Source organism: Mauremys mutica, chromosome 9 (genome assembly GCF_020497125.1).
Source record: "Mauremys mutica isolate MM-2020 ecotype Southern chromosome 9, ASM2049712v1, whole genome shotgun sequence".
In the NCBI taxonomy this organism is placed as follows: Eukaryota; Metazoa; Chordata; order Testudines; family Geoemydidae; genus Mauremys; species Mauremys mutica.
The window spans coordinates 87471465-87497436 of NC_059080.1; the positions used below are offsets into that span (position 1 = coordinate 87471465).

A 25972-nucleotide genomic window follows, 5' to 3' on the forward strand; every position below is an offset into this window, starting at 1 on the left:
TTGACTTTTTGGATTAGTGACTGTCCTGAAAAATTAAAAAATAAAAATAAAAATTTGGGTTAGCTCCAAAATGGAAATTTTTCAGTTTTCTCTCACCAAAATGAAAAAGTAAAAATGTTTTGTTTTGCATCAACTGAAAATGTTGTGGTCTGAAACAAAACATTTTGCTCAACCCAAAAAGAATGTTTTTGGGAATTGGGTTTTGTTTGGTTTCGGTTTTCTTTTCAATAAAACTACATAAATTTCTAAACAAAAAAAACTGCTTCAAAATGAAAAATTGAAATGCTGTTTTGAGAATATCGGGACAAAAGGATTTCACTTTCTTTTCCCCCATTTTTTTGGCCCAAAATTAACCAAATTCAACCCAAATTCATTAACAGTTTCAGTCAACCTAAAATTGCATTTTTGGGGAAAATAAACTATTTGTCTGAAAAATTTCTCCCAATTCTAATGGCAATGGAAATTTGCCATTGATTTAAAGGCCACAAGATACAACCTATATTTGCATGTTAATTTAACTGACAATGAATTGCAGTATTTCATATCCTTTCATTGAATTACAGAACATACATGATTATATGAATGAATAATAGTAATTAGCTTTCATATAGCACTTTCCATTCAAGGAACTCAAAGAACTTTGCAAAAGAAGGTAAGAATCAATACCATTCTTCAGTTAATTGAATGAATATTAAGTAAATTTTACTAATGTATATCCCCAGTTATTTGTGACTATAGAAGAGCAAATCTTTAGCACTCTCTAAGCTTGTACTCTCTAAAATCTTGGATTGGATGATGAGACATTTCACATTCCCTTTGAAGAAAATATAGAATTTGTTTAGTCTGAGTGCATAAAATCTGATGTCATACAAAGATAATAATATCCTTTTAATCTCAGTGGCATTTCTTTATTTTTTTCCCCACAAATGTGACTTAGAAACAAAACTGGCTTAAAAGCAAACTAAGACACATCTCAAAAATTACTTTGATAATGCTAATATGCCCTTTAAAATTGAGGCCAGCTGGGAAAATGAAAGGGTGACAAGTGGAACCAGCTTGTTATAGGCTGGCATGATACCAGTCATTGGCATGGCCTAAATGACAGTAACGGTATCTGGAAAGTGGTTGATAAGGAAATCCTGTTATAATGCTGTGCTAGTTTCTTTCTTAAATTACATCGTATATGATTTTATTTGTGCTGTTTCTTGATTTTCTGACAAATTGATTTTTTTACTGAAATGCTCTTGTGCTTAAACAAATGCATGAGAGGTGGCTTTCAGCAGTTCTTTGGGAAAAGGAAAATCTAATGTATACTGAATTAATTTGATCACTCAGGAGAGCTCTGTCAAGGGCCCCATTCAGTTCAGAAGACTAAAATTCATGATAACAATTTACAGTGGAATTTTCAAATGTGTTAAAGGAATTAAGAGCCTAAGACCAAGGTCCTAAAATATATTTAGTCACCTAGCTCTGCATTGGATCTGAATCTAAATCTCTTAGATGTCTTTGAAAATTCCACACTTAAGTGTAACCAGAGCAATCCCAGAAGAAGGATTCTGAAGAAGGGCTCAGTCTTCATAAGATTTCATAAGATAATGGAAAGGGAAGAGTTGCGGTAGCAAAAGGAGATGTTCAGTGCAGAATTACAGCTTTGCGATCCTACTCTTGCCTGCACATGATAAGCTAAAGATCAGCATGACTGAGAAATGGAAAAAAAGATTATTAAAAATATAGACTGAGCCATAGGTGCCGACGCTGTGGGTGCTTTGGGGCTCAGTCACTCACTGAAAAAAATAGGGTGTGCTCAGCACGTGCAGGACCAGATTAATCTTTTGTGGGCCCCAGTATCTGGACCGTGGCCCTGCCCCCTGCTCCGCTTATGCTCCCCCCTGAGGCTCCGCCCTCACTCAGCCTTTCCCTCCGCTCAGCCCTGCCCCCACTTGGCTTCTTCTCCCCAAGGCTCCACCTGGGCTCTGCCCTGAGGCACTGCCCCCACTCAGCCTCTTCTCTTTGAGGCCCCTCCCAGTGCTCGGGGGAGGAAGTGGAGAGGAGCACACACCGGCAAAAGCAAACGTCAGCGCCTGTGGACTGAGCTTAATTTTACTTCCTTGAGTAGTCTTATTGATTGCAAAACTGAAGATGACTTTGCATTTACATTTAAAAGACCCCCCCCTAGTTTCTACTTTAGGCGAACATTTTCATAGGTACCCATTATTTTTGAGTCCCTAGTGCCCAGCTTGAGAAAATAAACTGTCTATATAAAGCACATTGGGTTCCTGGTAAGGGAAATGCTATGCAGGAGCATAGTGAGGAATAAAGCCCCAGTCCAGCAAATCCCATCAATAGGACTACTCAAGTGCTTAGATCATGGACTAAGTCCACAGCCCAAGCAGAAGTGGGTATTCTTTGCACTTTTAGTTAATTCCCTTTTCTGTGTTTTCAAGTGGAAGACTGTCACCTTAATTTTTTTTCTCAACTACAAATTTTTCCTCTGACTTTAATTAAGCTGTCCTGTAGTTCAGACATTCATGAGCTTGGCATGGCTGTCACAACTCTGTCACAAGAGGGTCATAATATCCATCCTGTTGCTGGCATTTATATTCATGCTGAATAAATTCAGTCCCTGACATCTAAGATTTCCACAGGCTTTTTCTGCGGTAAAATCATCTTATTATGCTGTCAATAAAATGCTAAAGAAGAGATTACCTGAAAATGAATCCACAGCATTTGTCCCGTCTCACCAGTCAACATGTTAGCTAGTGGCAGCGTGAAAGAACCAGAAGAAGAACAAACAGAAATTAAATTGGTAAACCACGTCAAATACCCCATAATATATCTCCAGGAGCAACTCTCCGGTTTTTAATTCGCCTTAATGGTGCAATAAAGACTTGCAAGCTAGATGAGTTACTTTTATATAGATATATGCACACACACACACAAATATATGGCCTGAGATGTTGAGCTATTCAAATACTTCTATGGCCAACATTAAGTGGTATGTAAGCAGCCCACAATCATTCATGAATTTATCCTCACACAGCCCTGTAAAATAGTGAAATATTACCCCATTTTATAGAAGCACGTAACGATTAAGTGACTTTGCCATAGAAAACTCAGGAACTCTGTGGCAGTACCAAGAACTAAATCCAGTTTCTCTTGACTCATAGCCGGGTACTTAACCACAAGACCCTTCCTCAGGGCAAGGTTTGTTTCAGATATTAAAATGTTGTGGTCTTTAAAATGTATTTATTTTTTCTCCCTAAGAACTACATTTTCCTGATTCCTGCCCAAAATAATTTAATCTCTTTAATGTAGATAATCAAATATAACTTTAACTCTTTTTGTTAAACAAGAATACTAAATTATCTCAGGTCAGATTTTCTCTCCTTTATTGTTCTGAGTACTAAGAGAGAATGGATTCCATAATTATCAAGACTGAATTTTGCTGGATGACTTCGAAGCCAGAAGCACAAACAGGAATGATACTGGGGATGGTACAGTTTTAACTACATAATTATATGAGTTCTCCAGTAATAACTATGTGCTTGTAGTATGCCATACCTTCACATGCTTAAATCTGTAAATACCTTTTGTCGAGTGAATTCCAATTAAAGTTCTTTTTTAAAGAAGTTATTATGTCACAAGTTAATTCACTGTCACAGAAACTTGTAATACCTAAAAGAAAGCAGAAGAGTTATATTTATGTGCCAGTTGACTATTAAGACTGTACTTATTGATGTTTAGCAGCTTGTAATGGGAATGATATGACTCTATAAAATTGAAATTACAATCATATTTCAGGCACTCACTTTAAAGAATGGCCAAATAATCTCCCTAAGAGTTTTATGCATTACCTCAGGCACATCTTTGCCCCTCTAGATTTTATGCTGTCTTTGTTGAAATATTGGGAGCACAGCAACAGTTGTAATTCCATCTACAGGTCTCTTCTCCAAGGGTAACTGTTGGTCTTTTTCTCTATGTCAGCCTGTGAAAACAGATTGGCTGGGTATAGTATTTCCACTTTCCTGGAGTGTAATTTAACACCACATCATAATTCCTTAACCGTAACATCCTTCTTTGAATTTTCATGGGACAGTCATTCAAAATATTTGCATATATATAGCACAAACACGATTTCCATTCCCACTACTAAATCTTGTGCCATTTCCCATGAGATCATGTGATGAAATGAAATGCCATGAATCATTGTTGACACTACAAATAGTACCTTGCAGCCTGGATAAAGTAGGTTAATAGTGTTATACAATTATAAAAGCAACATTAACATGATTCATGCACCATGATATGGTTACTGGTAGAATTTCTTCTATGCATGTGAACAAAATTGCCACCAACCATTTTTCTTTCTGGACATTTCTCATCCCTACACTTACCATTACATATTGTCAGGAAACATCCTAATATTCCAGGCTAGTCCTTTTGGGTCCTCCAGGAGATGGCATTTCAGGCAGAAACTTTTTTTGAGTTCAGTGATTTTATTACACGTTTGTGCTGACACAAACCAGCCAAATCAACAAGCAACCCAGTAGAGCTATCCTCCTTCTCATTGGTGCTTAACATTCTTTTTTCAAAGCACCACACAAACATTAATTAACAAAAGGCCCTGGGGCCCGAGGTTTCCTTTCACTGAATGTCTCAGCATTCCTCTAGTCTGGAGGGCTCAGTAATAGGAAAGTCATTATTATTGTGTTTCTAGATTCAAATGATTGGGAGTTAGGACCCCGAGGGAAAGGAGCAAGGGAAGGGGAACCACTAATAGTGAGACTACAGGAATTGGGAGCTACATGTTCAAGGAGACCTGTAGTAAGTGCTTTTCAGAGAGCCATGTTCTATAGTTTACAGCACTATACAACCAGCAATTTTCCTGCATCTGAACAACAAATGACATGCTATTAAATTGGCTGTTACATTACAAATCCTAAACTGCATCCCTTCCATCTGCACTTAGTCTTCTTGAAGCCTTAAAGGCTACACTCCCTCCATACTGAAAAATAGAATCATAGAATCATAGAATCTCAGGGTTGGAAGGGACATCAGGAGGTCATCTAGTCCAACCCCCTGCTCAAAGCAGGACCAAACCCAACTAAATCATCCCAGCCAGGGCTTTGTCAAGCCTGACCTCTAGGTAACCCATTCCAGTTCTTCACCACCCTACTAGTGAAAAAGTTTTTCCTAATATCCAACCTAAACTTCTCCCTCTGCAACTTGAGACCATTACTCCTTGTTCTGTCATCTTCTACCACTGAGAACAGTCTAGATCCATCCTCTTTGGAACCCCCTTTCAGGTAGTTGAAAGCAGCTATCAAATCCCCCCTCGTTCTTCTCTTCTGCAGACTAAACAATCCCAGTTCCCTCAGCCTCTCCTCATAAGTCATGTGCTCCAGCCCCCTAATCATTTTTGTTGCCTCCGCTGGACTCTCTCCAATTTATCCACATCCTTCTTGTAGTGTGGGGCCCAAAACTGGACACAGTACTCCAAATGAGGCCTCACCAGTGCTGAGTAGAGGGGAATGATCACATCCCTTGATCTGCTGGAAATGCCCCTACTTATACAACCCAAAATGCCATTAGCCTTCTTGGCAACAAGGGCACACTGTTGACTCATATTCCGCTTTTCGTCCACTGTAACCCCTAGGTCCTTTTCTGCAGAATTGCTGCCCAGCCATTCAGTCCCTAGTCTGTAGCAGTGCATGGTTCTCCTGCTGCATTCAAATCTATGGCCCAGGTGTTCAAATAGGACTAGTGATTCTGAGTGCCTTACATTTTGCATCTCCAACTTAAAACACCTCGAAGGGACCTGATTTTCAGAAAGAGCTGAGCACCACGCTGTGCAAATTAGGCTCTTTAAAAGGCATCTTAAGTTTGACAACCAAGAATGGAGGCTTCCAAAACCGCTTGTCACTTTGGAAAACCTTGGCCTGTAGCTTTTCCTCAAGCCTTTCCATGTTACAGTGACTACTTTAAAAAAAAATTACTATATTTATCAAAAGCAGCATAAATCAAGTTACAGCTTAGCTCAACCTTCCCTGGACCCTCTCCTGGCTACTCTTTCCCAGAAAAGACCCATCCATTTCTTCTCCCCTGCTTTCCCATGGTGCTTCCCCAAGATCACATCACATGATATGAGTCTCAGACCTAGCTTCAATATTCTACTGGCATCCTTCATCCCAGGAGAAGATCTGATCTGATTCATCTCTCAACCTTATGCAATTAAGCCCCAGACAATGTTATTTCAGTGCTCTTCCAAAGTGAACCTCTTGAACTTTGAGGTTCACCATCCCCCTTATTATCTTCAAGGGTCATGCAGCTGACATTCTTCTTTCCCAAAAGCAAGATAGAAAGCTTATTTTTTCCTCAGGATTGTTTTCTGCTGTTCTCTCTAATTCTCCTGTTTAAAGTTTTATAATTTGAACAATAAAAAGTGGATAGAAAATGAGCATAATATGTTTGATAATGAACAACATTGTCAAGGGCTTAATTGCACAAGGTTTTATAGATGTCTAGAGCACAAAATACATGACATATTAAAACAAAATTGTGTTTAGTCTCTGTTAATGTAAGGTAAATTAGATATAATCTGAGAAAAAATGAATCAATTAGAATCAATTAGCAATTAGAATCATATTTAGCAAACCCACTCCTGCTTTATTTTTGTACTAATAAGGATTCATTGAACTGAACCTCAAAATTCAGACCCTGACGCTGAACTTTCCCAAGGATAGTGTTTATTCCACAGGGTCCCCTTGACTCCTTCTTGAAACTCTGAAAAGACCTTTCTGTTGGGCTTGAGATCCTTGCAGAGAAGTCAGGCCAGGGCCTTGAAGCTAGTGCAGAGGAACAGGGACATCCTATGCAATCATGGGATTTGGGTGCTGGATTCTCTGATTCTGCCACATGGTATAAACCCATCCACACAACAGAAGAATTCAGAGGAATCTGTGCAATAGGAACATGTTCACCTTCCATGGCTTTCTCCTGCAGATTTTTCCTCTGGGAGGGAATGAGTTATCTCCTTCTCCCTCTCCCGGAATAGCTATAGCTATGCATGTTAACATAAGGAAATCAAATCTCATGCTTCAGGGTTTAAGAGTTATATGTTGTTTGTATCAGGAAGGAAGTGTCCATCCCACACCCAAAGCATGCTGTGTACAATTGGCTATGGACGACACCTCGAACCCATAGAAGTCAGTGGCAAAACTCCCATTGCCTCCAGTGGGGAAGCATTTCACCCTATATGTATTATTTCAGTGTAGGGAAAGGGATTTGTCTTTCTTTGAAAGAAGATTTTGACCATTGGTAGAGGCAAGATACAGATCATATCTGGCACTGCATATCCTACATTCCTAACTATACTTGATAAGGCCCATGTTCTAACCCATGTCCCTAATTACTTGCTTGTCATTTAGAGCACCTGTGGTTTTGACTTTTTTGCTGATTTAACTTTAGTAACTTTTAAAGAATAAAATGAAATATTTGCATTCACTTATACTTCTGCTGCTTCAATCAGAGATGTAAACCTATTTGGTTTTATTTCTCTTACTTATATCTTGTAATTCAAAGGGATCCATCTCACAAAAAAACTTTTCTTAAAATTACAGTATTTGCCATTAAAAAATCAAGCTTTCAGGTTATCAAATGCCAGTGGGTGTTGTGTGGCATGGAGGGACAGATCCACTGAGCTCCAGAGCCATCAGCTAATATCCATTTCCATTCCAAGTCCAGGACCCCTGATTGACACTTCCCAATCAAGGAACAGATACCTCCAAATCTCTGGAGAGTCTTCAGACAAAGATTTGTCTACTGGAAGCTCTACAAGTAGCTGAAAAACCAAAGAGAAAGGAGGTCCTCTACCTCCTGAAAAAGATAGCTGCAACTGAGCGCACTGTGTCTATGATGGACTTGCTGGAGAAAGTTGCTGCACAGTCGCTATCAAGACCACAATGCAACTGACCGCTGCTTCCTCAATTAACTCTTCTCTGCAAGCACTGACAGGGTGGGTAAATGAAGCCAAAGGGAGAATATCATTGGTGGAATGTCAGATACAAGGGCTCTCTGCCCAGGTGCAGAGAAGCCTCACTGGCCTGCTTGTCTTAAATCTAAATTGGCAGACCTCTTCTGAGGGATGGTCTCTGCACAATAAACTGAGAATTAGAGAGTTCCTAAAGGAGCAGAGAAAGGCAGCCCACTAGAATTTGTTCCCCAGCTCCTTTCAGAACTGCTCAGCCTGCTGGATGATTCTAAATTTGATTTAGAGAGAGCAAATAGGTCCCTAGTGCCTAAGCCAGTCTCAAATGCCAAACTTCATGCACCGATTGTCAAATTTCTCAGATTTACTGTAGAAGAATAAATAATGAAGCTAGCTCATGGGAAAAATGTTTTGAGAGATGCCACAAAATAAGATAACAATTTTTCAAGATTTTGCAAAAGATGTGGTTGAACAGAGATCAGGCTTTAGCAGAGCAAGGGAATTTGCCAAGGAGCAAGGGCTCAGATATTTAATAAAGCTCCCAGCTAAGTTTCATGTCAAGGTTGGTCAGGAAGTGCATCTGTTCCTAAAGCCATAAAAAGCAGAATATTTTTAAATAGCCTACATTGATTGAGTACCTGTTCTATTTTATGACAAGTTTACTTCCCACTTGTCATGTCTGCCCTACCTGCATTTATGAACTTACCAAGTTACTGTGACTAACTAACATACTTATTTGGGTTACCTCTTCTGCTCCAGGCTTATCCCTTTATTTATTATTATTATTATTATTTAACTTTTGGGGCATGTATATCAAATGGCTGAATGGGAAACATCCCAGCAGAGGACCTCACTCCAAGCTGATCTCATGTGACTGTGGACAGGATTTATTTAAATTGTGTATTAGCAATACTAAGTATCCCTGCTCCTGTGTTTTTGCTCGGGAATTAATGAAACATTTGACAGCATCCCTAAAGGAACAGATCAGCATGAACCATTTCTTTGTGATTATTCAAGTACTGTGAGCTCAGCGCCTATGTACACCAAAGAGAACAGTAGGGGGCAGCATAGCTCCCTGTTGCTCTGTAGAAATGTGAGGGCTCCACTTTTTGGTACCAGTAGGAAATACCTTATTCCTGGGGGTTCTCAATGCCCAGCAGCTTAACATCCCATGTGCTGGAAGTGTGAGACAGCTCTCCTCCCTGCAAGACATCACAGAAAGCTTCATGGGAGCTGAACAATGTAGCCGTACCCACTATGACCAATGGAGCAGAAAAGAAGACCAATGTGAGTTGCTGAGCTACAAAGACAGTGATTTCTGCTCTCCCTATCACCTCCTGCTTGCTCCTTCTCACCCTGCCCCGCTTCTCCATTTCCCTCCATGTCTCCTGCACCTCTCTCCTAATGCCTTCCTCCTCCACCTGCTACTTCCCTAATATCTTTCCCCTTGTTTCCCCAACCCCTCTCACTCTGAATCCCCGCCTCAATCTCTGCAGTCCTTTCCCCCACCCTAACACCTTGTAAAAGCTCAAACCCCGAGTACACGAACATTAAGTTAATATAGAAGCATCACTTGTTCAGTTGAATTATTTGTTGTGTTCTTTGGTGCCATAATTTACAATTTGTGGAAACTGTTAGATTGCTCCTGTAAAAGCTTTATTTTTATTTAATATGGGGAAGGGGAAACTGAATGTTTGGTTGCAAACTAAAAATAGGAGGAACATGTGGCCCTGGGAGAATAGTTCCCATAAACACACGTCTCACTCAGTGCACCAAGCTGTATTACCAACTCTCTAGGGTTTGCTTTGGCACACTGAAAAAGCTTACCTATTAGGGGATAGTATACAGGCATATCTTTGACATCCCAAGTTAAGAAATATGATTGTGGAGTGTATGCATCCTTTCTGTCTCCTGCAATGTAGTTAATCCCTTGCAGTATGGCAAAAAAAAAGGTTAAATAATCATTTCAATCATGGATCATGGTGGAGCTCCTGACCTGGATAGTATGTCTCCCTAGCCCAACCATTGGGATTTGGTTTAGTTGGTTTAGTTTTGTTTAAAGCGTGAAGTGTTTGATAATTGTTTCCTTTTCTTTGTGATCTACTATGGTTGGTAAAATAAGTTGTATGTTTTTATATTTTTGCTGTAACTTGGCTTTTTGTGTTCTTCCCTTCCTCCTCTCCAGAGCCCTCTCCTCCCTATTCCCTGGAAGTCTGACAAGTGGAAAGCATCTTGCAGTGTAATCCAAAATCTGTGGAATAAATGTCTAAGACACTTCGTCTATAGACTCCCCCCTCCCCACATTGGTTTCTATGTGGGAAGCAGGACAATATGTAATAGAACAAATTGTACAAACACCTTCATTTGTAAGACTACACGTACAAAAATAATCCAAAGGGATCCTGAATCTTAATTTTATTCCCTGGAATGTAAAAGGGTCTCAACACTCCAATTAAAAGAAAAAAAAGTATACTTATTATTAATGAAACCAAAGGCAGATGTAGTGCTTTTGCAAGAGACACACTTGACCGCAAATGAGGCTGCTAAATTAGAACGTGACTCAATAGGAAAAGCAGGGTCTTGCTGTTTCTGATCCAAATCCAGAGGCGTAGCCATCCTCTTCCATAAAGCACTGGCAGTAACAGTCTGAGTCACTTTCAGATGATCAAGGCAGATTTTTAATCCTTAAAGTCACCAGACATTGATCTGAACAAATCATTGCTAATATGTATGAGCCTGACCTTGATGATCCTGAAACCTTTCATAGGTTTTTACTAAGTTATAGAGAGAGAGAGAACACCATATCCCTACTTGGTTTTAAATGAGGTGCTTGATCCTTCTGTGGACAAATCTTGGCCTCAGGCTCATAAGCCAACCAAACTAGAATGGCTCTGGAGCTGTACATTGAAGATCAGGGACTATGCGATAACTGTCATTTTATACATCCAATGGGTAAGGACTATTCTATAGGGTAGCCCCTGTTCCTCTAGAGAATTCTTTTTGATTCCCAGGGACTTGTATTAATGGAGGAGTCAATTACAGAATTAACTAACTGCCATCTCTGATCATGTGCCTATAACTCTTCAAATAGCAACAGACCGGGTCAGAAACAGCCATGTAGATGGAGATTTAATTCTTCACTTATTAGATCCCCATTTCAAAACTTTTCTTGAACAAGAAATTAGCCTGTGCCTGGAGACAAATGAACCCTCAACATCTTCTAACAGGTTACTGTGGGAGCCACTCAAAACCTATTTGAGGGATAGAATTATACATTTTGCATCTGTCAAGAAGAGGGAACATGGAAAAAATGATAGTCCTACAGATAAAAGTAAAAGAGCTCAATTTGTCTTATGCCACAGATCCATTTGCAGATTTGCTGCAACCTCTGATTAATTGTAGATATGAACTCAATAAGCTGCACTCAGTGCGGGCTGAATTTGCCCTGTTTCAACTCAGGTAGGACTTCTGGGAATTGTGTGAAAAAGCTGGAAAACCGCCTCAGACAAGGGACCTCTGCATGCAAAATCACGGTCATACATGATAAACATGGTAAATTATGTACATCACTAAAGATATTGAAGAGGACTTATTTAATGTGTATAAAGATCTGCACAAATTAGACACCTCCTCCATAGATGCTTTGGATCAATTTTTCAAAAATAATACATTGCCACAAATTATTGCCATCCAGCATAGAAACCTTGACGTGGTTTAATTCCACCACAAAGATTTTGTGTTTTGGTGGCTGCAAGGATTACCAAGTGGATGATTTTACACAAATGGAGGAGTAAGCTTATGTCCAGGAAAGAGCAGCGATATTCAGACGTGTCTGAGGGAGCAGTGAAAGAAAGAATAGCTTATCGACATAGACAGCAATTATATGAAAGAGAAGAAATCTGGATCCTATATCTCAATATATTTGGATAACGAATGCTGAGATAGCTTAAATAATGCCAGATTTCTGTTCCATCTGACCTCTCCCCTCCCTCTTTCTGCCCTCCATTCCCTCCTTCCCTATTTGTGTATTTTTTTAATCATTATTGTCACCCCCATCCTACCATGTTATGTCTCTGTAATTTTATTTGATTTTGTATTATCTTCTTTTGCAACACTGATAAGATTTAAAATTGTGTAATTGCACAATTTTATTGGATATCCTGCGAAATGTGCAGTATTTAGTAACAGACAACCTATACGTCATTTATCTTTTTAATTTTTCTTTATGAAAATTATTAAAAAAACAAAGTTGAGATTTCTCTGTGGTTACCATATCTAAGTTTGAAAAAACCACCCAAACTACAAAAGCTTTTGAAAATTTTCAACCAACAATTTTTCCTGCTAAAATCAAAGGGTGTAATTGAAAATGACTTTGGCTGAAAAATTCTTCTTGATGGGAAATTTTGAAATGAAATAAAAAATGTTTCATTTCATTTCAAATGTTTCTTGTTTTATTTCTCAAAACACAAAACATTTTAAAGTCTTCTTACAGGCTGGTCACTCTACCACTCTGTGTCTGTTCTAAAGTTGGAGACATTTTGAAAAGGTACAGAGTGGAAGAAGGGGGAAAACAGGGGGTGGGGAAATGTGTGGGGGTGGGGAAATCCAAGTCTGAGCACTATTAAGTGACAAGACAGGGGGAAGGGGAAAACAGAAAAATCAACAGAAGGGGGAACTAAAAGATCATGACTTATTTCATTTTTAATTGTTCATTTCAACCCCTACAAAATGGAAACAACTTTTTTTGAGGGAGCTGTACAAATAACTCTGATTTTCTCAGATACCAAGGTGTAGTAACTGTAGAGGAGATACTCTCTTTTCAATAGCAACTGCCAATCTGGGTACTCACTATTCTAGCTAATGCTCATGACATTCTCCCTTCACAGCAGATGGTGCCCAAATGTTGAAAAAATAGAGAACAGGATTTAAACTGTAGACAATCCAGGCCAAGATTTTAAAAAGTGACTAGTAGTTGTAGATGTCCATCCTGAGGCACTTTAAAGGACCTGATGTACTAGATAATTATCAAGACTTCTTTCATATCCAGGCCTTCAAAACCCAGTAGGCTTCTCTTCTGGAAGGAGGATAGAAGCGGTGTGCAATGGAGCTGCATCTGAAAATCTTTTCAGTTTAATGATCAAGTAGCTGGTTAAGAACATTTAGCTTTTCATTTAATGGTCCATGTTATCTTTAGCACTATTACATTAATATTGAACAATCTGAGAGTGATTCTAATAATTAATGATCGTAGAATCAGCATATAATGATTCTAATAGTTAAGATCGTAGACTCAGACTTTAAGGCCAGAAGAGACCATCCTGATCATCTAATCTGACTGCCTGCACATCACAGACCAAAGAACCTCACAATAAGAGGTGTGTCAAAATATGCACTGGAAAATCACAGGCATGAGTCCAAGATTTATCTCGCATATATTTTTGGTTACACAGTTTCTCTACCTACCTGGTCAGCTTCATGAGACTCCAAATGGCACATTCATTGTAGATTGACACACAAAGGATGTCATCTCCATAATAACAGCAGTCATAAAAACATGTTCAAAGGGTAGGTACTCAGCACGTTCTAACATCAGGTCCCTATAAGGTGTTTCAAGTTAGGAACCCAAAACTTGAGGCACCCAAAATCAATAGCTACCTTTTGAAAATCTTGACCCTCAAACTAAAATAAATACAGTAATCACCACCAGAGACAGCATGTGGGGAGGGAGCATGTGGGGTCATGTGCTCCCCCTTCCCCCCCCCAGATTTGCTGCTTTTGCTTTTACTGAGCATGCTCACATGGACTGAGCATGTTCAGTAACATCTGCTGAAGCCACTACCCTCACTCTGTCCCCCTGCCCACTATCAGCAGGTACAGATCATCTCTGACATCAGTAAGAAGCTTGAGAGCCAACTGGATCAAACTTTCAAATCTTCCTCACATTTTGATAAATCCTGTAATAAAAACCACCCTTTAAAAAAGGTCATCTGTTACCTTAATTCAGTGATTCTCAAACTTTTGTACTGGTGACCCCTTTCACATAGCAAGCCTCTGAGTGCGACCTCCCTTATGAATTAAAAAGACTTTTTTATATATTTAACACCGTTATAAATGCTGGAGGCAAAGCGGGGTTTGGGATGGAACATGACAGCTCGTGACCCCCCACATAATAATATCATGACCCCCAAGGGGTCCCAATCCCCAGTTTGAGAACGCCTGCCTTAATTCAAAATAAAATCCAAATCTCAATGATCTAGACTGTTGTCTTGCTAAAGACACATATAAATTTTGGTCTGCAAGAGGTAAACTTGCTTTAGTTCTCCATCAGAATAAAAACAAATAAATTAATTGTGTTTGTTTTACTGCTTTCATTTGTCAAGCTCTTAAATAAAAAGGGTCAAGGTGAACACACTACGTTTTCAGTGAACTCTCATTTTTGCCCTCCAAACCCTGTTGGATGTAGTTCTGCTGATGTTAATGTCAATGGAAATATCATGGAAACATGACTGCTTGTGATATTTCCAATGGAAATATCAACCAAAAGAAATATTCAAATATTATTTGTCTTGTAAATATCATAAGGATATTTACTGCTAAGAGCAAAGTAGGGGGAAGAAATGGAAAGCTGAGAGGACTGATGAGAATGAGAATGGAAGATGGAAAAACTCTTAATCATACTGTAGCGAGCAGGTTTGTAAAGATACAAACCCATAGAAGAAAAAATGTTCAGGAGATGGTCATCATACTGGATGTCGAAAGATTACTAGGATTTAGAAATGCAAAAAGACCAAGAGAAATGGAAACCAGTAGAGAAGAGTGAAAAATCTGAAGACAGAACAGTTTTGCAACAAAGTGCTGTTTAGGGAAGGGAAGTAATATATCAGAGGGAATACAGTGATGAATATATAAATAGTTCTACTATGTATGTATATTGATATCAACACATTAGTACATTGAGGTAAATCTTCTATAGAGAATTATTAAAATATAATTTGGTTAAATAAAATGTATATTGCTAGTGCCCATTTTTGGGAATTAACAGTAGCATGGATATGTTTCCTATTATTTAAAATACTGAAAACTCACTCAGCATGGTTCCCCTTCCTTAATCCGAACAAATAATTTCTACTGGCAAAGAAACTGATCTTCTTGCAGGTCATCCTTATGGAGGAGAGACTAAATGTACCCTGGTATAATTAGGCACAACAACGACTCGCTTGTTTAAATGAGAGTTGTGTCCACTTACTTGCTAAGTTTGGTCCCAAAACTGAGTGCCAGCAAAGTCATTGCACAATGATTGAGAAATAATGTGCACCTTAGAAAAAACATTATGTTGATTTTAAGAAGCCTAGTACTAGATAACTATGAGAATTCATTTATATCCAGGTTTTCAAAGTCCAGTAGGTTTCTGGAAAGAGTATAGCAGAGATGTGCAACTGAGCTGAATCAAACTATTTAGTATATTGGTCAGCAAGTAGCTGGTTAAGAACATTTAAGCTTTTCTTTTAATATTCCAGTTTATCTTTTGGAATTGGAAATGAATAAAGTCATCTACAAGTGATTCTAATTATTAATGATCAGTTAAGAGATCAGTAACATGTCTAACATATGCAATGGAAATTCATATATGTACAGTCCAAAAGTTTCTCTTTCATATTTTTGTGGTTACACAGTTCCTTTGCTCTGCCTTCCTGGTTAGCCTCCTGAGACAACAAAAGCTACATCTGAGACTCAAATGGTATGTCAGGGTTTTTTTCTCCCTTCCTGGACAGTTAACTGCACAGTTAATAGTGTTCGCTTAAACATAAGTGAAAGGAAATCAAACTCTTATTTTCACATTCTTCTAAATTAGCAGATAAAATCTTTATGCCTGTTCAAATGCATGCATAATATCTTCAAAAGGATTTTATTTATTATTCAGAGATGAAACTAAACTTTCTTGAATCATAATCTTCAGGGTTCTTTATTTTTTCAGGATACTTGTCTGAGTGGTTTGAGATAATATACCAGCTAGAAAACAGCTCAAAGATAAACCATCATCTTAAGGATTCATATGGCATAAGTGCTCTATTGATCCTTGTGTTATGAGATGCCATGTCATTCCATTCCCAAGCACATATTCTACTAGTTCAATAAATGTGTCCAAACTGTAATGATCAGACTGCATACATTATGGCAGTAGTTACTTTTCCCCATATACTTTGGGGATTGAGTTACATAATTTGTTGACTGAACTGTCTGGTTTGTTGATCCAGCCAAATTTTCAGATAAAATGGTTGTTTGCTTTGAAAATTGAATTGTGGAGTCTCATAATTGAGATATATAATTGACTAGGTTTGGGCATATTTTAATGATGACTATGAAGAACCCTGGCTATAATACTGCAGTGCCCAATTAGCATTTTGCGTTACATGTTCAACTATTTCCGTTTGTGCAATAGAAAGGTTAACTACATCCTTACTAGCATGCATTACTCGTGAGTTCCCAGCTCAGCATAACAAGACTGGGGTTAGTACTTAAATCCTCCTGGGGTGCGACTCTAGCAATAAACTGCTCCAGTTCAGTACATCTAGCATAAGGTTCTGTGTATTGCTCTGCAGGATATTACTGGACTGGAGTTCAGCTAAGCTCCTTTTGCAAGTCTTACACAAAGCTTATTCTTTGCTGCTTTCTATGAAGGGGAATACATTCTTGTCAAATCCTTGCTTATTGTTTCCCTGAACTGACTTTTCATATCTTTGTTGTGCCATAGGATTTCTAGAACTGGCATACTGTGGACTCGGTCAAGTTGTATGGACACCACCCTTTAGGCTGCAAAGGCACATCTTCAACTTTCACACATCCAGACACTGATATGGACATGCCCAGTCCTGTGAATTTCCTTCCCACATTTTGACCTTGCAGGACCAGTTATAGTAAGGAGTGCTATTAGGCATCAGAATTAATTGAACAAGTTGTTCTGATCTGAGTGTATCCAAGAAATCAGCTATCAATATATTCAGCTCTTACAAAAAGAATATACATGTAGGTCAACAAAGCAATGAACACAGAATTTGATTGGTAAAGATCTTCTAAGATGTGTAGCTGGTACAGGAAAACATAGCATGGACAGCAGAGTATGAAGATAACTGCTGAACTATGCAAAATGAACAACAAAATAGCTTGTTTATGAGTTGTGGATTTTATTAAATGTAATTACTTGGGGCTTTAAATCAAGAGTGGCATCAAAAACAAGTGTCTCTCGAATGTAATTACTTTACCCTGTGGCTTGCATGGTAAATGGAAATAGGGAGGCTGATGGTTAATAGGTAGTATTAAACTAGTATGGCTTCTATGAAGTCCTGTCTGGTCATGAGTGATTACTAGGGGGCAGTGGCTTTTAAATGAAAATATCCAGAATATAAAAACAATATTAAAGTTTACAGTTGAGTCAGCAAAGCAATACTGAATGGAAAATGTAACTAATATGTCTCACTTAAAATGCATAGTATATTTTTAAGTTGATCAAGAGGAATGGGTTATCAAAATTCAGATGCAGTTGTGGAAATCACAATGGAATTCTAAAGGTGAAGCTTTCCTTAAAACTAAGGCCACAGTATTCTGGAATAGCTGAGGATTGTCTGTGCAAACAACCCAGAAAGCTTAAAAACAATGTCTACGAATATGTGGTGCATGCTATGGAAGGTTTGAGAGAACTCATGAACTACAGCAGACAGCTTTCTGATTTGTGTAAAATAATGATAATAGAACATTACAGTTTTATTGACTGTATACACTCTTATTTCTTTCGATTTATATACATAAACATGCCTATCCCACACAGTAGGCATTGAGTCCCTGGAATCTCAAGTATTGTAAAGCAAAGCAGTTTGCTGGAAATAACTACTAAGAATTCCAGAAGATGGTATTGCAAGGCTCTGATTTGCTGGGTAGGTTATAATATGAGAGCAAGACAGGTTCTGGTAACTGTAAAGAAATTGTAACAAAGGGCCCCTTATTTCCAGAGCCTAGTGAAATAGAGAGTTTGAGGTTTGCTTTGATTCCTGAACTTGGCTCAAAGAGAACTCAATCAAGGCAGCCTCACCCACTGAAAAACTGGGTGAAAATGGAGCTTCTAACCTTTAGAATACTTGTCTCAGTCCTTCAGGAAACCAGAAGAAATACCATGTGAGACAATCCATACAACTACCATGAAGTGACAACTCAGCTTAAAACTAATCACCAAGAACTGTCTTAAAATTTCCCTGACATCCAAGTAGTGCAGAAAATGTTAGGCCATCTTCTGCCATCCTCTCTCACGTTGATTTCAGTGAGGCTATGCATGGTGCAAGGGACTTCTCAATGTGAGTAGGAGTGGCAGAATCTGTCGTACTGTCTTGCTTCAATGAAAGTATCATGGAGTGGTGGGGGAGCACACTCCACATTTCTAAAAAACCAGCCCAGTTTGTGGAAGCAGTTTTGATTCTGACTAATTCTGAGCCAAAGACTCTGTTCTGCTCTACTAAAACCCACTTGTATTGTCATCAAACAACAATACTGTCTAACTGAAATATGAAACTATAATCAAAGACTGGCTCCTGATGAGATGAATGGTTCAGAGTCAAGTCATAAACTCCAGGTGACTGAGCAGCTCAGCTCTCTCACATATTTATGTCTGGCTTTAAACATTTCATAAAAAAATACTAACTTTGGCTCTGTCAGCCATTCCAATATTTTTAAAAGTTCACCTTCCTCTGAAGTTTTTGACAAACTGATTCAGAGGTGCAGATTCTCTAGTAGTTAGAGGCTAGGACTGGGAGTTAGAGGACCTAGATTCTATTCCTGACTCAGGAACTGGTTTCAATGACACCAGAATCAGGGCCAAATGCAGCAGCTCTGAGAAGCTTTTCTCTCCCTTTTTGGAGAAGTCAGTTTGCTGTGCCCCAGTTTACCCCCCTGCAACATAGTAGTAAAAATACTCACCTGTCTGTCCAAATACTTTGAAATATTCAGAGGAAAAGCACAAAGGTTGAGCTTTTAAAAGTCAACCTGAGGATTTAACCACACAGCTCCCGATAAATAAAAATCAGTGGAATTTGTGGGGCTAAATCCACGAGCTAGTTTTAGAAATCTTAACTTATAGACCATGAATGCAAAGTGTTCTGTTCCTAAAGTTAACTTATTTCAAACATATGCACAATTTCAGTCAATACAGAAGTACACTAATCAATGCTGCGTATGTGTAACTAACATGATTTTGTAACACATTAGAGCAGTTTAGTTTTACAAAGAAATCCTGTTCACTTCTACATAATTCTCGTATTACTTGTGTAGAAGGCTTGGAATGGAAGGTGGAAATCCACACTTTTACCTACATAAAATATGATTTTCCAGTTAAATAATTTATCCGAGGGCTCTGTTAAGCCTATAAGGTCTAAGCACTTCCCACAGAAGGAGAAAAACAAAGAGACATTTCCAGTGATAACATGTAAAATATGGATAAGCAACATTGTTACAAAAAAATTGAATTGTCTAAGTAGGTTGCATAAGTCATGCACAGTCAAGTTACATGTAGCTTTGCTCTAAAATTAATTCAGTATTTAATAATTTAGCAATAAGAGATGAGAGGGCATGCACTGCAGTGTATTATAAAATGGTTCTGAAACCTCAGAGGTTTGAAAATGCAGTCAGGTGACCGTGTCAACACTCACTAATTTCAGCAACGTACCAAACCGTGTCACTGATTCCAGTACTAACCCAGGATTCTTACCTACTCCTCCAGTTCCTATCCGCAGGGTTTCTCCTGCTATATTATGTGGCAATTCAATGAACTGAATTCAGGGACACAGCTGCAAGCAGTAGTACTCTAAAAATAGGCATTGAAGTCAATGTGCATTTTCCTGAGTAAGGAGTGCAGAATCAGGCCTTATAGCGGTAATCAAAGAGTGAATCACCACTTGCAGTTTCGCTGCCTTCTTTCAATACTAGTTTCATTCCCTTTGTCAATGCATTTTGGGGGAAAGAGATGGCACTTTTGTGTTTTGGGGGAATTTTTACAGCACTTGACATGTTGTGGCACTACTGGAAATGAATAAATAAATAATGATTGTGAAAACTGTTCTGAGTGTCATCACAATGTATCTGTTGTGTTTCCCTGCTGCCTTCAGCAACCCTGCAGATGAACCAAATCGAAAACACACACACATATACAAGCAGTTAGAGAATCTCTTAAAAAGTACAATAAAAGGAAAGGGCGGGGATAGTGGGATGCAATATCAAGAGAGCCAATCCTGCTTTCCTTATAGATTCAGAATCCCTGCTGAAACCACTTGCACACTAATAACCCCATATTTTCCACAGTAATACAATTAACCTCAATAATAACTCATATAATTACCACCAAATTCTGCCCTGGGAAGAAGATAGAAGGTTGTATTCAATGTTCACAAGAATCTATGCCCCAGCTATTATATTGTTAAATTTTAAAACCAATAGCATTCCATATTAAAGTGACATTTTACAATTATTTTATGATGCATTCAGTCCTTCATCTGTATATAACCTAACTTAAGACCTGTGTGGGCAAACATTTAAGCAAACATGTGCTTACCTTTTCCCATGTGAGCAGATCCATTAATCCTACTGGGAATTAAGCAAAAACATATGCTTAAGTGTTCGTACGATCAGGGCCTGAGATTGGAAGCTTCTGAGGATATGGGCCAGGTCTTCTTTTATTCCTGTAAAGTTCCATATACATTTAAGTTGCTACAGAAATGATAATAAAAATAAAAAGTTGAACTGTGAAGAGATAATTTAGCTGAATAAGTCTCCTTTCTTAAATTAGTGAACGCTTCTTACAATATATAACACCAAAGCACATTTTCCTTAAGGAATTATAAACATTTTAGAGCTACTTACATTTTCTAAAAAGAAAGCAAAGAGGTCAATGAAACAGAAGGCAGGCAGCCAATTTGGCAATGAACTCCTGCTGTCTCTTAAGATGAAAAATACACACGGCACCAGCTAGACCATATTCAAAGTTTACAAAAGATCCCAAATTTACCTAAACAAATCAGTTTTCTTTAGATACATTAAAGGCTAAGCACAAAAGTATTTCTTTTATTAGAAAGTTTAGAGAGCTTTCCGTTTTATATGTTAGCAACTCTAAAGCCGCCAGAGTGTGCTCACTGAAGTTGCTGATAATAAGTGCTCTGAGTAAAGAGCACCAGAGAAGCTGAACAGCATGAACGACATTGTCAGGTCAAACTCGGCCCAAATTTAATCCGTGATCCTTCACATGGATCCACATAGACAGATTCACATGCGCACACAGAGCTCCATTAATCTTAATAGAATCTACATAGGTACAGGAGTCTTTACCCATGGGCAGTCAGACCTAGTGGTTGAACTAAGAATCCAGGAGCAAACCAAGGGTCAGTACTGGAGGCACAGAAGCCAAATGCCAGAGCCAGAGGGTCAGCCAGAGGCAGAGCCAGGAACTGAAGCCAGTAGCAGGACGGGAGCAGGGACTGAAACAAGGGCAAGTGCAGCTACAGGCATGGGACGCGTTGGGCAGCCACTGATCTACTGTGGCAGCCAGGCCTATAAGCCAGGCCGAGCAGCAAGTCAGGGGCTGTGGCTACGCCATCAGTTCCCAGGCAGTGCAGCTGCACTCATAGGCTGCCAAGCAGTGAAGTTACACGGGGAGCAGGCCAGCCGCTGGTCCTAGCTGATCTGGACCCTGACAGCCCCTACATGTGGGTTTGGTTTTATGGCCTTAGCTTTATAAAAGCCTTTATGAAACTTAAGACCAATGAAAATATTTCTGTGAACAGTATTTTTAACTTCCAATGAGACAATTTTTCCTTTTTTCATGAGGGAAATAGGAGATCTGGATCCACACTGGAACATTCCCAAAGTTAGGGAGTTTGTGACTTCAGGTTTTAGTTGGGGCCCATCTCTAGGGCTTTATTTTGTTTTATTAAGAAATAAGTATTCTCTTGTAGTTCTTGCAACCCAAACATTGCAACACTGTGCTCGGCCCTGATCTCGTTCCATCTAAGTTAATGGCAGAACTCCCACTGACCAAGACTGGAGCAGAATAAGGTCTCTAAGGACTGCTACAGACTAGGGACCGAATGGCTGGGCAGCAGTTCTGCAGAAAAGGACCTAGGGGTTACTATGCTGAATATGAGTCAACAGTGTGCCCTTGTTGCCAAGAAGGCTAATGGCATTTTGGGTTGTATAAGAAGGGGCATTTCCAGCAGTTTGAGGGATGTGATCATTCCCCTCTACTCAGCACTGGTGAGGCCTCATTTGGAGTACTGTGTCCAGTTTTGGGCCCCACACTACAAGAAGGATGTGGATAAATTGGAGAGAGTCCAGCGGAGGGCAACAAAAATGATTAGGGGGCTGGAGTACATGACTTATGAGAAGAGGCTGAGGGAACTGGGATTGTTTAGTCTGCAGAAGAGAAGAATGAGGGGGGATTTGATAGCTGCTTTCAACTACCTGAAAGGGGGTTCCAAAGAGGATGAATCTAGACTGTTCTCAGTGGTAGAAGATGACAGAACAAGGAGTAATGGTCTCAAGTTGCAGAGGGGGAGGTTTAGGTTGGACATTAGGAAAAACTTTTTCACTAGTAGGGTGGTGAAGAACTGGAATGGGTTACCTAGGGAGGTAGTAGAATCTCCTTCCTTAGAGGTTTTTAAGGTTAGGCTTGACAAAGCCCTGGCAGGGATGATTTAGTTGGGTTTGGTCCTGCTTTGAGCAGGGGGTTGGACTAGATGACCTCCTGAGGTCCCTTCCAACCCTGAGATTCTATGATTCTATGATTCTATGTCTACACTAGCATTCATGTTGGCAAAACTTTTGTCACTCGGTGGTCTGAAAGAACACACTCCTGAGAGACATAAGCTTTGCCAGCATAAGCACTTGTTTGCACGACACTATGTCGGTGGGAGACGTTCTCCCACCAACACAGCTACTGTGGCTCATTGAGTTGGTTTTATTATGTCAACAGGGCAGCTTTCTCCCATCAGCATAATGGGGCTACGCGAGCGATCTTACAGCTGTGCCGCTGCAAGCTTTAAGTGCAGACATGGCTAAATACAAAAGGAACTGACAGTGAAATTAACTAAATGAGTCCAAACATAAAGGAAACTAGTTAGTCCACTGTGTTTTGACATAGCTGACACCTGAGTAAAATCATCAACAAGCTAGAAATTCTCGCGTCTTGATTTCATTATCTTTCCATGCACTCACACTCCGCTCACACTTTGGCCTGTGCCTATACAGCTCAGACCTCAACTTACCATAGGGATAAGCATGATATAAATGGAAGAAAGAAAGAAAATACCTACTCTTATGCAAAGCAAATATAGCACATGAGCACCAGGAGAAAGTCAACTTGTAATAGTTCTTCCAGCACCATGATACAGGAAACTGTTCTCTTCACATCTGCCCTGGTTTTTGTCCTGGAATTCTGAAACATTTCAACGTAAAAGCCATTGTTTAATATTTGATTTAGTAACTCTCAAAGTGTCACGTTGCTACCCCAACTGCCACCTGGTTGTTCTGTATTGCCATGACTCCCAACAGTCGGCATGAGCAGCTGCCCTAGTCACAAGCCCAGATGTTGTGATGCAATAACAGTTGTCTCACACTACTGCTATGCTGGGTTCTATCACTACTCTTAAAGGAGACCAATTCACATTTGCCCATCAGCTCTGCTGATATAAAGTAGCCATAAAGCTGCCATAAAGGCCTCTTTGAGGAATTCCCCAATGTAGGGACCTCCCTAGCAGACACAGAGGCAGCGTAAATGGCTGCATGCCATCCCCTGCTGGAGTTCCAGAAGCTTGCAAGGGGCATTTCTGGGAGGGAGGGCTGCATGGCTGGGGCATTGCCATAGGAGATGTTGGTAGCTGAAGACAAGTTAGTGGCAGCTGCTCTACTCTGTGTCCCCGGCCAAACCAGCTACTGGCAGTCCCAGCATAGGGTAGGCAGAAAGATGGCCTAAGCTACCTTTACACCTCTCCCTCAGTCCCTATTCTGAGCTCAGCTCAGGTGCAGGAATGATATTTGTTGGGGTTCCTCTGAGACCTCTTCCGCTCTGTTCCTCAAGAACTCAGTTCAACTCCAGTTTTATCCCTCAGGTCCCTTTATTTGGCATACAACAAAGCTACACTGAGTTGATCAGATTCAAGCATGGTAGGTGGGTATAGGGTGTACCACACATCCAAAGTTACACAGCAAACCTCTTCCTTTGTGTACATTTACACAAGACATTGCATTTACTATACATCACATCACATGTTTTGGGCTTGGCTTAGTTTCTTTGTAGGAATCAATCCTCTGTCCACGCACTGGCTATGTACAGCTTGCTCTTTACATTTCTGACTTATCTTATCCGTTGTCCATTATAAATAGTTCCCTGAGTGTTCCCCTTTATCTTAGCTAGTTTGGACATTCTGTTTCAAGACTGCTAATTTATTTACCTCCCTAATCCGGTCTCCCAAAAAATAAAGCCTCACCCATGTCCAATTACTCATGTCAAGCCAGGCCTAAAATATTGGCCCAAAGTTTCTCTTTCAAGTGGCATTGGTTTTAACCAAATAAACTTCATTAATATATTTAAGCTGGATAGTCCATACTCTGAGGTCCAGTAACAATGGTTTGTAATGGCAGCATGGCTGAGATATGATCCAGAGTAATGCACTTGATAGCTACCATGGCTTCATGTGATGAAGGAAAAACAGATTCATTAGGCCAGGCAAGACCGCTAATGGACAGAAGGCATAAGGTCTGGCCGCAGTCTGTGAGATCCTGAGAATTAGATTCTGTATGCAAAGAGAATTTTTTCTTTACACCTGGAGGGATTCGGGTTCTTAAAGTTCCTATTGAAAGTTGAATTCTGGCAAGGCTGTTACCCACCACAGAGTCGCAGTCTTTTGATATCATTCCCAGCCATTCTTCATGCTAAATAAATAAATAAATATTAGTAAACACAGCAAGATATCAGAAACATGGGACCCAGGTAAAAGGAAGTATTTGTTGTACTGAACTACTCCAACATTTGTTTGCTGATGGGAGCTGTACCAAACCACAGATGGCACTGTATGTTTTCAAGATATAAATTCACAGAATTTGGCATTTGCATGTTTCACTCTTGGGAATCCTGAGAACAGCAACAAAATCAATAAATAAACAAATCAATAAATAAAAACACCTAGAGCTAATTGCTTTTCTCCAGTGTTGCATTTTTAGATCAGAAAGCGATATGGAGTCAGCCCTGAAAATATGCCATGAAAATTTACCAGCCCAGGCACAAAATCGACTTGCCCGTTCCCTTGACCATAATTATTGACAATAGTAAAAAAATAAATCCTATTATAGGACATTTTCAGGCCTGCCTAAGAGAAGAGAGGCTTCAGACTGCTACTCCAGTCCTCTCCTGTTGCTCTGGCTCTTAAGCTGGGGGAACCATGCACCCACTCCAGCATTTTAGTGGACTAGGAGGAGAGAGGCTCGGCTGGACTGTGCAGTTCCACTGTCTGGGGGAGAACAGATAGATGAGGGCAGTGCCCTGCAAATCCCTGTACCAAGTACTAGGCTGGATGGGGTCTTTTAGCAAAAAGTCGAGGGCTGTAGGGTCAGTGGCTATGGGATGTCCCTAAACAGTTGTCTGGACATACCTGGGATCTTAATGGCAAGGTAAGGTCATTAAGATCCCAAGGCCTGAGAGGCTTTCTTGAGCATTGGGCTAGAGATTTGGATTCTGGGTGCAGCTTAGAAGTGGGCTCTGCAGAGCTGCAAGTTTGCAGTCCTACATTTCCTGGGTGGCTATGGCCCCAGGCTGCCTATGGCCCCAGGCTGCCTGGATCCTGCCCAGGACGGAACCCTCAAGATATCTCTATGGCTCACTAAGAAAATGTGTGATTTTATTGCAATCAGCTGTGTACATCTTCACCTCCTACCCCTATCTGTTGGTGACTCTCACATGTC

The 25972-nt window shown here is 39.7% G+C and overlaps 1 long non-coding RNA gene across 1 annotated transcript; it reads right to left on the bottom strand.

Annotated features, from left to right (window-relative positions):
* Positions 1-3851: 3851 nt before the first annotated feature.
* On the bottom strand, positions 3852-23489 carry LOC123377172. Its single transcript, XR_006582117.1, has 3 exons — positions 23329-23489; positions 20577-20703; positions 3852-3985 (listed from the first exon to the last, which is right to left on the bottom strand). It is a non-coding gene; the product is annotated as an uncharacterized LOC123377172 (long non-coding RNA).
* Between the last annotated feature and the right edge of the window lie 2483 nt (positions 23490-25972).